The 12029-nt window shown below is 48.8% G+C and overlaps 1 long non-coding RNA gene across 1 annotated transcript in view; it reads left to right on the top strand.

The window, feature by feature from the left end:
• Window positions 1-2435: 2435 nt before the first annotated feature.
• LOC148057596 (uncharacterized) overlaps window positions 2436-12029 on the top strand; it is a 63669-nt gene continuing 54075 nt past the window's right edge. Inside the window, exons 1-2 of the long non-coding RNA XR_015700063.1 lie at window positions 2436-2526; window positions 4419-4477. This is a non-coding gene — a long non-coding RNA (uncharacterized LOC148057596). The remainder of the gene's footprint in view (window positions 2527-4418; window positions 4478-12029) is intronic.

Here is a 12029-nt window from a genome sequence, read left to right on the forward strand (position 1 = left end):
TGGAGCAAAGATGTTTATTTTCAAAGTGGGAGATGTCGCTCCTGTGACAATGTTTTATTATAATGATTTTGATCCTGAACCCGCAATCTTTACACCGAGACAAGACTCCCCTTGATTTCAGTGCAAGCTTTGCCTGACTAAGGATTTCAGAATTAGCTCTTTGCTTTTATTTTTATTGAAAAACAAGCCTGCGCTTGACAAGGAAAACACAGTAACTGGATCATGTCAGCGAGACAAGTTCCTATGAGAAATTTCTAGCAGGAAAAACACAGCTTTGCAATTACATGGCAATAAGTTACAAGGTTAAAATTTTAAGAATTTTCCAGGAGAAAAAATTGCTAATGCACTAATGTGAAGGGTACCTACTCCATCAGGGGAAAGGGCCCAACCCAGCATAGCCTCTGCTACCTCTTCATCAGAGACTACACCAACGAGTAAAGGTTGAATAATAAGAAAATATTTCCATGAAAATTTGAAACATCCATGGAATTAAGCACATATCCACCTAAGGATTTTTGAGGGAAGATTGCACATCAGTCTGGCCATACTTTATGCCACCAAAGGGGCCCTGATCGCAAGGGGGCTATAAGCCTACCTGGTAGCAGCAGCCCCGTGCCGGCGTGCTTCCCTCCACAAAACTACCTAAACCCCCGCCATTTGCAGAGGGGAGCCACACGGCCCACAGACCCTGCAGGGAAGGGGAGCACATAAAGCTCTACGGCTAACAGTAATTGCAGAGGCTGGGAAATGGCAGCAGAGGGGCTGGGGTGGGCCTGCCCGGGGCGGTGGGCTGCCCACCAGCCCTGCTGTGCTGTGCAGGCACGCAAGAGGTACCAGGGGAGCGGGGCAGGCGCGGGAGGCCGGGGGCACTCGGGGTGGGACAGGCAAACACAGAGCTGGGGCTTCCCTCGGTGCCCGACCCCTGCCCCCTGGCATCGTTGGACACCGAAAAAGCCTGGGACAAAATGCCAGCAGGCAGGGATGTCCACTGGCTGGTCTGGAACACAGGAGCAAATGGGGTGTTTGGGTTTTTTTCTGGGGGTGGAGGGGCAGTTTGGGGAGTCATGGGGATTTTTTTGTTTTAAACCAAAAATTTCCACCGGGAGCAGAGGGTTGTGAGTGTGTCGCTCAGCCCGCAGCCGCTTGCGGAGCCCTGGTGCGTGCTTTGGTGCCCCGCTGATGCAGGTGGGTGCTCCCAAAAGTTCATCCCAGCTCTGGCTTGACCAAAATCAGGGGATCGGTGTTGCTGCAGGCACGGACCCAGCAAGGGGGAACGTGGGGACGCATTCTCGGGGGGGTGTGCTGTGCTACATTAAAGAGCAGCAACTCCATTGCCCAGAAGGGGGGTACAGGAGCCTGGATTAGGTGAGTCAGTGACCTCAGGCACCGGATTCCAAAGGTGGGCAGCAGTGGGGGCCACACGTCGGCCAAGCTGGCAGGGGGCAAGGCCCTGGGCAGGATCCCGTCCCCCTGGCAGAGTGTGTTCCCCCCACGCCCCGTTAGGAGGCTGCACCAAATACCGATCTTCAGAAGCGGAGGTGCAGCCAGCGTCACCGTAAAAACCAGCTTTCCGCTCATCCTTACAGCAGGCTGCCAATCCGCTTTAATGGGATTTTGCAGCCCCCCTCGCTCCTGCTTTTTTTAAAAAGAGATAACACCGGGGTCAATATTTTTAATTAAACTCATTCCTTTACAGGCGCGAAGTACCGGCGTCTTCCCTCCACCAGCCAAACGGGTGGGTGCCGAGGCGGCTTCCCGCGGCGCGGCCCCCGGGCCCCCTCGCCCCCCGCCGGCCACGTCCCGCGGGACCCACCTGCCCGCTTCAAAACGGCCCGGTCGCACCGGTTGTTATGTCCCGTCCCCGCCCGGCCCCACGCCCGAGCCGCGGGTACCTCCGGCCACCGGGGAACGCGCTGCGGCGACACTGAGCGATCGGTACCGACGCCGGGGTGGGGGGGAGGCAGGGCGGGGCGGGGCGGGGGCTCCCCCCCACCGAGGGCGGCACCCCCGGAGGCGCGGGCCGGCCGGTTTGCCCGCGGGTGGGCGGCCAGGCGTGCGGGGGGGGGGGCCCCGGGGGGGGGGGGGGGGCCACGGACCCGGCGATGTAGAACGGAGCCGTTCCCGATCCGCGCCCCCCCCCCCCCCCTCCCCGGCCCTGCCGCGGCGTTGTAGCACCCCGCCCGGCGTGGCGTGGCGTGTCGCGGCGTGGCGTGTCGCGGCGCTCCCCCCCGCCCCCCGCGGCCGCCGCCCGGCTCCGCAGTGTCGGGGGCTGCCCCGTCACCTGATCATCGCCGCCGCGCGCGCGCGCGCGCGCGCACACCGCACCGCCCCCCTCCCCCCCTTCCCACCTCACACCCGCCCGCCCCGCGAACGCGCGCGGGGGCGGGGGTGCCCGGTATAAACGGCCCCGCCGCCCCCGCCCCTGCCTGCCGCCTGCAGCAGGGGAGGCTGCGAGCCGCCGCCGCCGCCGCGCCGGGCCCGGCCCTGGCAGGTGGGCGAGCCGCGCCGCGCCGGGGCTGCCACGGGGTGAGTGCGTGGGCGGCGGGCGCGGGGCTCCGGGCCCCCCCGCCCCTTCCCTCCCCTCCCGGTGGGGGGCGGGGGGGGTGCGGGGGAGCGGCGCCGCCGCCGTGGGAAGGTGCCGGGGGGGCTGCGGCGGGGGGCTCGCCCGGGCCGTACCTGTTGCGAGGCGTGGGAGGTGGCGGGGGTGCGGAGTTTGGGGTGGCGGGGGCGCGCCGCGCCCGTGGGTAGAGCCCCGCCGACCCCCGGGGGTCCGCCCGCCCGGGGGGAGCGCGGGTGGCTGCCCGGGTCGGGGGGCGGGGGGGGGGGGGCAGCCTGCGCCCGGCGGTACCTGCGCTACGGCGGCCCCGGCCCCGGGCTCTTCGCGGAAAGTTTCTAGAACTCCTTGAAATGGGAAGTTGCATGGAAAAAAAAAATTAAAAAAAATAAAAGCCAAGCGCCCGGGCACCGGGCTCCCGTGCCGCCACGGCCCGAGAAGGATGGGCGCCGGGAGGCTCGGCTTGGCCGCCGGCCCTTCCCGCACCGCTGCGCCCTGCCGCGGGAAACACGCGTGGCGCTGCCTCGGCCCGCCGGCAGCGGTGCTGCTCGGCTGCTGCGGGCGCCGAGGGAGCTGCCCGCTCCCGGCCCGGGGGGCTCGGGTCTGCGCGGCACCGGGTGGCGAAGCCTCGCCGCCCTGCGAAGAGCTGCAGGGAAAATGGTTTTGCAGTGCCTCAGTTGCTGGGCTGCGTGGTTTTGGTTGTTTTTTTTTTTTTTTAGTTAAAATCCCCCAAACTTCTGCAAGCATCACGTTCTAGCTGCTATTTACCTCACAAGGATCAAGCAGAAGCACAATTCATTTTTCTTTTAAATTTTGTTGGGAAAAGGTGGTATATGAGAGAACCTGATTCTGGTTGTCAGTGTGTTGGAAAGAGCAGCCGCTCTCCAGGAGCGTGCCTTTGCTGGGCAGGTTTTGGGATGCAGGTGCTGCGCTGGCGTGCGCAGGAAGGTTCCAGAACGGCGGTGCCGCCCGTTCCCCCGGCGAGGCGGGAGCGCCCCGGAGCACCCACCTCTCCCTAGGGACCGCGCGAGGGGAAGGAGCAATCGGGCTTCCACGCTGGTACAGCACACACCTCGCTGTAACCCCGAGGGGGAAGACAACGTAAAGCTCCCGCGCCGGCTGTGCGTGATGAAGAGGAGAGGTCGGCTTCCCTCGTGCGGCTGTCGTTTGGCGACCAAGCTGTAGCTCGGTGCAGTCATTAGCAGGGAACCACCAGAAAATGCCTTTGCTGTGCTGCTTCTACTGAAGTGGTTTTGAGAAATCTAGGTTGCTACAACCTGACAGAAGTTTAAAACGGCAGTAGTCAATGATGCTGCCTTTTAACGAGCCCTCTCCTCCTGCAGTAGAGCGCTAGCTCTCTTTGTGGCATGGGAGTTAACATGCTTTATGCAGCAGGAGAGGTTCTTTTTGCTTCCTAACAAACTAGAAAAATTACACAAAATCAGCTGCGCGGGGTGACCTACTGGGAGGGAGAAGAAGAGTGTTTGAGGAGACCTTGATTTCAAACATTACCTTGCGTGTCCTACCATTTGTCCTAACCAAGCAGGGTTATTACCTCCTGAAGGTGTGAAATGCATGGCGTAAAAGCTTGCTTTTTTCTCCTTGCTGCTTCAGCAGGAAGGAAATAGTTATTTATGAACATGCATTTCAGGCGTTTCTTAAACATTCTTGCATTACAGCTGTAACATCAAGAGGTTAAAATACCTAGAACGTTTCTCCTTATCCCGTCTCTCTCAAACTGTATTTAAAATTAGAGCGTCATTGGCAAAATCGTAGGTAGTTCTGGGGAAGTGGGGGATGTTTTATGGTTGAAAGTCACAAAGCCAACAAATAACATCTTCACAAATATACCTGGGTCTTGCAGGTCTTCAACATGGTTGGCACTGCCACAGCTACCTTCCTGCATGCGGCTCAGTGCGACGTGTAAGTACAAGAGGCGTTCCTATGATTTTTTGTGCGTGTGGATTTTGGTAGATTAATGTTCTTTTCCTCCCCTCTTTAAATAGGCGGGTTGATTGCGGCAAACGGGGAACATAGCATATTGCAGATGTTTTTTGGTTGGGAGGCATCATGGGTAATATCTGAAAGGCTCTGCTTTTCATACCAAAAAAAAAAATAGTAACTAGGAAAGAATTTGCCTATATTTCCAGTGCTTGCATCACCAGCACGTATTCCCTGTGAAAGACAGATATATTTCAATTAATTTGTGGCAATGTTATGGCCTTTCTTGAGCCACTGAAATGTTGGAAGGTAGGTACCCCAAGGATTTTATTAATGCCACTCAACAGTCAATGAATAGATGAAAACCGCAAAGCAAAACTAAGGTACGGTAACAAATACAACTTACTTCATGTGAAAATAGTGTTTTTAATGTAATAAGAATATAAACTGTTACCAGCGTGAAACACCCGATGCCTGATCAGAAGGGAAGAGTTGGCCGCATTTCACCACAGGTTAAGTAATTGCGGGTTAATAGCATTCTGTCAAATACATGCTGGGAAATATTAGTGTAAGAAGTAATGATTCTTCTTAATATGCCTGCATTTTACCTTGAAAATAAGTCCACATTTCTGAAAACTTAGTATTGCATAGATGCATGATGGCTGTCTGGAGATGTAAAATAGGTTTTAAAAAGATGCTGTGAAGGGGAGAAATAATGGATGCTCATAAGATCAGTTTTTTAAAAAGAGAAGGGAGGGGGGAATTGGGCCTTCCTGTGAAAACTGTGTCCTACCTGATTGTTTTCCCTTTAATACATCAGGCTAAATGATGCTCCATTTTGACTTGTGTTAACATAATGTTGTTGGCTAGTCTTAGTCACGCTTGTGTTTTAAAAGATAGATGAGGGCTACAAGTTCTTTTTAATTAAACTGAGTGTACATAGAGAGACCTAGGAGAATGTGATATTACTTAAAATTGTTTTGAAAACAGAAAATATTTTCTGTACTTCAGCGGTGTCTTCAGTATTTTCTCATAGCGTGTTCTTGGTATTTAATGGTAAGGTACGGCTGCCTCACATCTGTCCCATAAATAGTGGTTGAGTAAATGTGACATTCTTTCATGAGAAACTTGTCGTTTACTATTCTTATGAATTAAGTGGTTAAATTCATGTGTTTGAGAATCTTAACTTGGATTTCATAAGTATAAAGTTTTTAACATTCTTTTCACATACTGTGCATTTGTGTAGTAGTGCCAATACATATGCATGGTGCAAGGAGAGGAAACAATATTTACTTCATCTTATTTTAAGCATTACATTTAATATGTCATATGCAGATAGAGCGAGGTTGATGCCGGGGGGGGGGGGGTGTGTGTGGAAGAAATCCTTGTTCTCAAAATATTTTTAGGAAAAATAATTGACCAATATAGGCTTGCCTGTTTTTGCAGGGGAGCGGGTGCTTTGGAGAAGGGTTGTAGTTTGTTTGGTGTTTTTTTTTTTCTGGTAATTCTTAATCTTTAAAGAATTGGTTTCCTAGTTTAAGAAACCAGCAAGGGAGGGAGAGCTGCGAGACGTTATTACAGGCAAAGGTCAGTACTATCCTGTTCCCTTCATTGTTTCATTCATGGGGTTTTTTCCTCCTCGTGTCTGACCTGCCAAAAGATTATTTGGGAGGGGAGGGAGAGAAGAAAGTGTGTTTTTAAGGTAGACACATGTATCGGAGGGGATGCTTAATTAGAAAATTGTAATACAGCCCTACAGCCTAATGGAGTGAGAAGATGACAGTTCCCAGCCAGCTGGGTGGGGCACGATGCAGTGCTAACTGTAAGCCTTTTGTCTAATAAAAATGTCTGAAACGAAGTGATTGTCTGGCAGTCAGCATCCCACTTGACCTTTTTAAAGGCAGGAAAACAAAGTTAATGAATGTATCCTTCAGTTGCCAGCCGGTATGTCGGGATTTCTGTGCACGACTAGAGAGCCACGACTCTTGCTGCTTTGGTTCCTATCGCAGCGTGGCTGTTCGGAGTTTGAAAGATTATTTGTGAAACAGTGCCTGTTGAAATTATTAAAGCCTCGAGCAAAAGAAAAGCCCTGTATACAGCTGCTAAACTACTTTGCCTGACTGCTTTTAAGGTTTCTTTTCTTGTCAGTGCAATGAATTAACTTCACCGGAGTTTCACGGGGTTCCTGGAAAATAGAAATCTTGCTGTTCCTAAGCTGCGCTTTAAGTCTCCTGTATTACTGAATAGTTGGAATTACTAGATAATTACAGAAAACCTAGTGCATTATGTTAGTTAAACGTAGGTATTGTTTAAAAACCTTATTTTAATGAGGTAAGATATTCTTAAATGCTCTTGCTAGAAAAATGAATTTGAGCTGTTTTAAATGCTGAAAATACTGCATGATTATTAAAGAACTTGTAGCATTTCATAAGCAGGATACTTGGAAGACACTGTTACTTGTTAAGGCTCTAGAATGTAAAATCAAGTCTAATAATCCCAGATATGTGTAAGCAGCTATTTATGTTTTGCTACATTTGGAACAGTATAAATTGTATAGCTCGTGCAAGAGCCTAGTAAGCCTGTATCTATTGAAAATTGTGTTGTACAAGAGTCTGATTGTTCTGATGCAGAAGAACATCAGTGTGAAGGGAATGTTATATGGTTGTGAGGTACCTTGGAAATAATAAAACTAATATTTGTGCTGGTTTGTTAGTCCATTAAATGCTTAATTACTTCCTTTGAACATGATTGAGGAGGTTCATTTACAAATTAATACTTGTTTTTAATGCTAGGTGACAGTATCACCACTGAAATGCAGAATTCTCTGTGGTTTACACTTTCTGTAGAGACAAACAATTTAATTTGCATGTATCGAAAAGAAAATGGTGGCTTCTCTTCTCTTGGTGAAGACTGAATACAAAACTGATGTGGGAATGTCTTAACGCCGGGGGACTGTTTTGCAAAGAATAATGTATGCACTGAAGTGTCATCGTAAAATTAGACAAACTTTAAAATGAGCAGTGAACGTTTTGAGATGCAGTTCCTTTCTGCTGCACTTAATGTCTGAATGCTATAATGGATATCGGCATTAATAGGACACACTCAGGCTTATCTATTGTATTATAGATAAAACGGGGAATAGGCTAAAGAGGGGAAATAAAGTACTATCTAGGAACGGATTTTTCTTAAGCTTACTGTAAGATATTCAGTGCTAAGATGACAAAGTATAAATGGTAAATGGTATATATTTATCATCTGTACAGTATTGATCTAGATGAAAAGGAAACAAGTAAAAATCAGCATTTTAAATAGAACTTAAAAATGAATCCCTAAGACTTTGAAACCTGTAATCAGTGTAAATTGGAGGGGAGGAGAAGGAAGGGATTGGGGGAACGGTTGGAGGAGTAGAGCACATGCTCTACTTCAGCTTTGTATAAGGAAGTAGGTATCTTGATGGAGAAGATAAAGCGACCACCTAAATTTACTGGATTTCAAATCAACTAGTAGCTCTTGTGAATTATATGGGGTATTTCTGCAAATCAGTGTGTTGTGTCTGTGCTTTGTTGGAGCAGCAGACCTATTTGCAAAGCTGTTTGTCACACTGTCGTTTTTATTATAATAGGGCTTATGGAAATATTTCTGCAATGCATCTAAAGAAAAGACAAATGGCAGTGTTTATAGAAGGTGGCAGATTATACCGCAATGTGTGTGTAGGGAGGAGGGGGTTGGTGTCGCGTTGTTTCCCCCCCAACCCTCTTACTAAAGAGGGATTGACATTATTTTGTTTAAATATGGTGCATGTTACATTGGACTAATGTAAAGATTAACACAATAGGGCCCTTAACCTGGTTAAGGACTCTGGGTCCTGCCCCAAGGTAAATAATGAATACGGTTTTGTTTGCCCAGCGGGTCTTACTGTGTGGAAAAATAGCTGGGAGTCTGTTCCTTTTTTTCCTTTTTTAACTGCTTGTCTCGCATATAAATCAATTAAAATTAGGCATGTTTTGGAAGAAGTTTGTCCTTTCTAACAAGCCAAGAGACTTGGATTTTGTTGTTTTATTTCAGTTGAAGGGCATGATCCCATTTTAATATTTTTATACTTAAAGAGGAAAACCCATCAATTTCAAGATAAAAAATAAATGGTGACCTCTTTAACTGACATAAAGCAGCAATTGCTCTTGTGGACTTGTGCTGTTCATCCTCTGTAGTGAATGTGGTCCTTAGTAATTCAGCCATATACTGTTAATTTTTGTGTAAATTTGAAATTTAATTTTTCTTCAAGCGTAAGAGGGGAAAAACATGAACGAGGAAGGCAGAGATGAGAAAAAAATTTTGGTTTTTTTTTCTCATTAGAAAGACTGCTTTCCCTGCTGAATAGATTATCATTTGTCCGTCTTACCTACTAAGGGGTAGCATACGAAGCGATGCAAGTCTTAGAGGATGATACAGGCTTTATGTGCAGGAAGGTGCAAAGCTGGACCCAAGTTCTTTGGTGTCCTGATGGGTCACACCTTCCCACCGTGGACCCCACCTGGTGACGGATAGGTCTGGCTGAGTTTTGGGCTGCTCTTTGTTCTGGTGAAAACCAGTGTTTGTCTCAGAGGCTGACAAATAAGAAATAGATTATTTTAAGGATTTACTAAAATGTGAGTTTAAATTAAATGCTTCTGAAGACAGATCTAGTCTAGATTTAGACTGCAACTAAAAAAAAGTTGTAAATTATTATCTCTGTTAGCTGTCAAGGTAACGACACCACGGGCAATTTTGGAGTGTATTGAAGGAAAATGGCTGCCTCCAGTTGTCTCGGTTGTGCTTACAGCAGCAAGAGCTCTGCCCCAGATCCTTCATCGGTGCTGGTTCATGGTGCCATTAGCCAAGCTGAGAGCCCTTTGCTTTGAGATGCATCTTGCACTTCTTGCATCCTTGAACAGCTCTGTTAGCACAAGCTCGGCGTTTTCACTCAGCTCGCTGGCACACTATGGACTTTCATCCTGAGCTGCTTGACTCATCAAGACCTCTTAAAACAAATATTCGCAAGGCTGAGACAAAAGGCACTGGTGTCACTGCAGCCAGGGGGAACGATGCTATTGACTGCAGTTGAGCCAAGGCGTGCCCTGCTGGTGGTCATGTAGCAGCTGTGCATCCCCTTCCCCTTGCATGGTGTCCTTCTGAGAGAGGAAGGTCTGCAAAAGGCACCATAAGAGTCTCTTACTACCTCCTTTCCAATTTAGAGTTAGATAACTTACCAGAACAGGGTTACTCTAGCCTAAAGAAAGAAAAATCTCTATTTAACAGTTAGTGACTCATGTCGCATAGCTGCTTGGAGGTGATCGGCAGCCTCGCTGTGCCACAGCAGGTACTAGAGCTTGGGAACAGAGGAGATGCAGGTCACTCTTGAGGACTTGCGGGTTTACTGGAAGCCACTGGAAACACTCTTGGCATGCTGTGGTAGGTATTGTATCGGTGAAGGTGCTGGTGGCTGTATCTGAAATCTCTGCTGTTGACTTAGCACCAGGTCCAGGTGAGCCAAGGAAGGACCAGACAGAAAACTGGACAAAACCCAGGCACTTCTAGTGTGAGTTATGCCCTGCTTTCCCCCCGCCCCAGTCTGGTTAGGTTACTGTCCTGAAAGCCATTGAGGACAGGCACAGCCTGGAGGGCTTGGAGCTGGCACTGGCTGGGCAAAGCTTGCTGTTGAAGGGAAAGATGATGTTGCAGCTGATTCCAGAACTACAGCCTCATCACATTGTCCAGTGGTTCTCTAGCTAGGCTGTAAAAAAAAAAAAAAAAAAATCAAAACAAACCTGAACAACAAAACCCCCACATTTTCCTTCAAAGCTTCCTCTCTAAAAGTTAGAGGCACTGCCTGGTGACTAACTCTGGGATTGAAGGCTGGATGTGCAGGGACTTAAGACAGCTCAATCTGTCACAGGTGCCAAGCCTGACCTTGGACACATAGATAAGCTTCCCTCCAGCATTGCTTTTCTGGCGAAGAACTGGGTGAGGTGGTGGAAACGGCGTTTATCGATTTCTTGCGAGTGTGATGCGAGATCTAATGTTTTTAAAGATGTTTGTGATTCTTTGGGAAGAAATGTGGTGTGCTCCTGCTTCATAACCCCCTTTGTAGGGGTGAGGTGGGAAGTGTGGTTTGAATCTCCATTCCTCCAAACCTGCTCACCATGGGCTCCTTCAAAAAATGGGGACAGCTTTTCTGGATAAAGAGGCTGATCCCCAGAGTGTTTGAATGCATTATCCAGCTGGCTATCAATATTGGAGCCTGCTGAAATAAGGAGTGTATGGGGCTGCATGCAGCCTCCTTTTGGGGGAAAGAAGGGGTTTTTCCTTGTTTTGTTTTAAGTGAAAGTGATGTCTGCTGGCCAGAGAAGTGACTGGGAAGCACTGTGTGCACCGTAGCCTGGGAAGGGGGCTTTGACACTGCTTGGAGCCGAGCAACCAGAGCGTGGATGGGATTTACTGCTGTGAGTGATGTGCCCTCTTCCCTCTGCGGTGTGCTCAGCAGGAAGGCTCCACATCTCCCCGTGGCTTTTGCCCCTGGACAGCATCACTTGCTGGATTATGGAGCCTGTCATTTATCATCGCTGTCTCTGACTGTAAGAGACAGTCCAGGGCTCCTGACAAAGCAATGGGAAGATTGGCTGTGGTCGGGAAACAGCTTTGGAGGGTTGGCAGACTTTAAGTAGGAAAGTGACTTCAAAGGAAGAAAAGGAGGTTGGTAGCGAGGGAACAACCCCCAAAGACCTACAGCAACAGCTTTACACTTGCACAGAGAGTTGAAATTTGCATGAAGAATGAAAAGTGGTATAAATAAGTGTGCCTGAGCACAATTAGAGATAGGAATTATTTAAAAAAAACAGGAGTGCATGTATTCAGAAAGGTCAGCAGGATTAAGATTCCTGCCAGGGAAAGCCAGTGGGAAGCGAGTGGAGTCTTCCAGGAGGGAAGGCACAGCATATATCAGAAAAGGGAACGTGTGGGTCCCCTGGATGCTGCAGGGGGCTTGCTGGGGCTTGCAGCATGTCAGGCGCAGGGGACCTGGGAGCACGCTTCTCACCATCAGTGTACCAAGAGGCTGGTGTCCAGCTGGACAGCAAACAGCCTGTTCTGAGTGTGCAAAGGTTGAATGGTAATGGGATTGACAGCGCATTCGCAATCTAAAAACTAACAGGTCCTGGTACTTGCTAGCTCAATTCTATTCCCATTAAAATCTGCTGGCCTTCTGCTTTTGGTTTCAGCAGGTACAACTATTACACTGAAAGAAAATCACTTCACAGTGGATAAACTGTACAGGCTCAACATTAGCCTGCCTTAAAAAGGTGTTAAGCACTTGTGTACCTGTTTACACTGAGAGATGTGGTGCCCTGTACTACCTTTTTTTTTTTTAATTTTAGGGCTTGTCTACTCATGCAATGTCAGTGCTCTGGAGACCTCCTGGTTTTCCTTCAGGTACATTTTTAGCAACATTAAAGTGACTGTATAAAGCCTATTTGCCTAAACCTTCGGCAGGGTTGATAGT

The sequence above is a fragment of the Nipponia nippon genome, unplaced genomic scaffold (genome assembly GCF_047370975.1).
Source record: "Nipponia nippon isolate SJK-2023a ecotype South Korea unplaced genomic scaffold, ASM4737097v1 scaffold_1, whole genome shotgun sequence".
NCBI lineage: Eukaryota > Metazoa > Chordata > Aves > Pelecaniformes > Threskiornithidae > Nipponia > Nipponia nippon.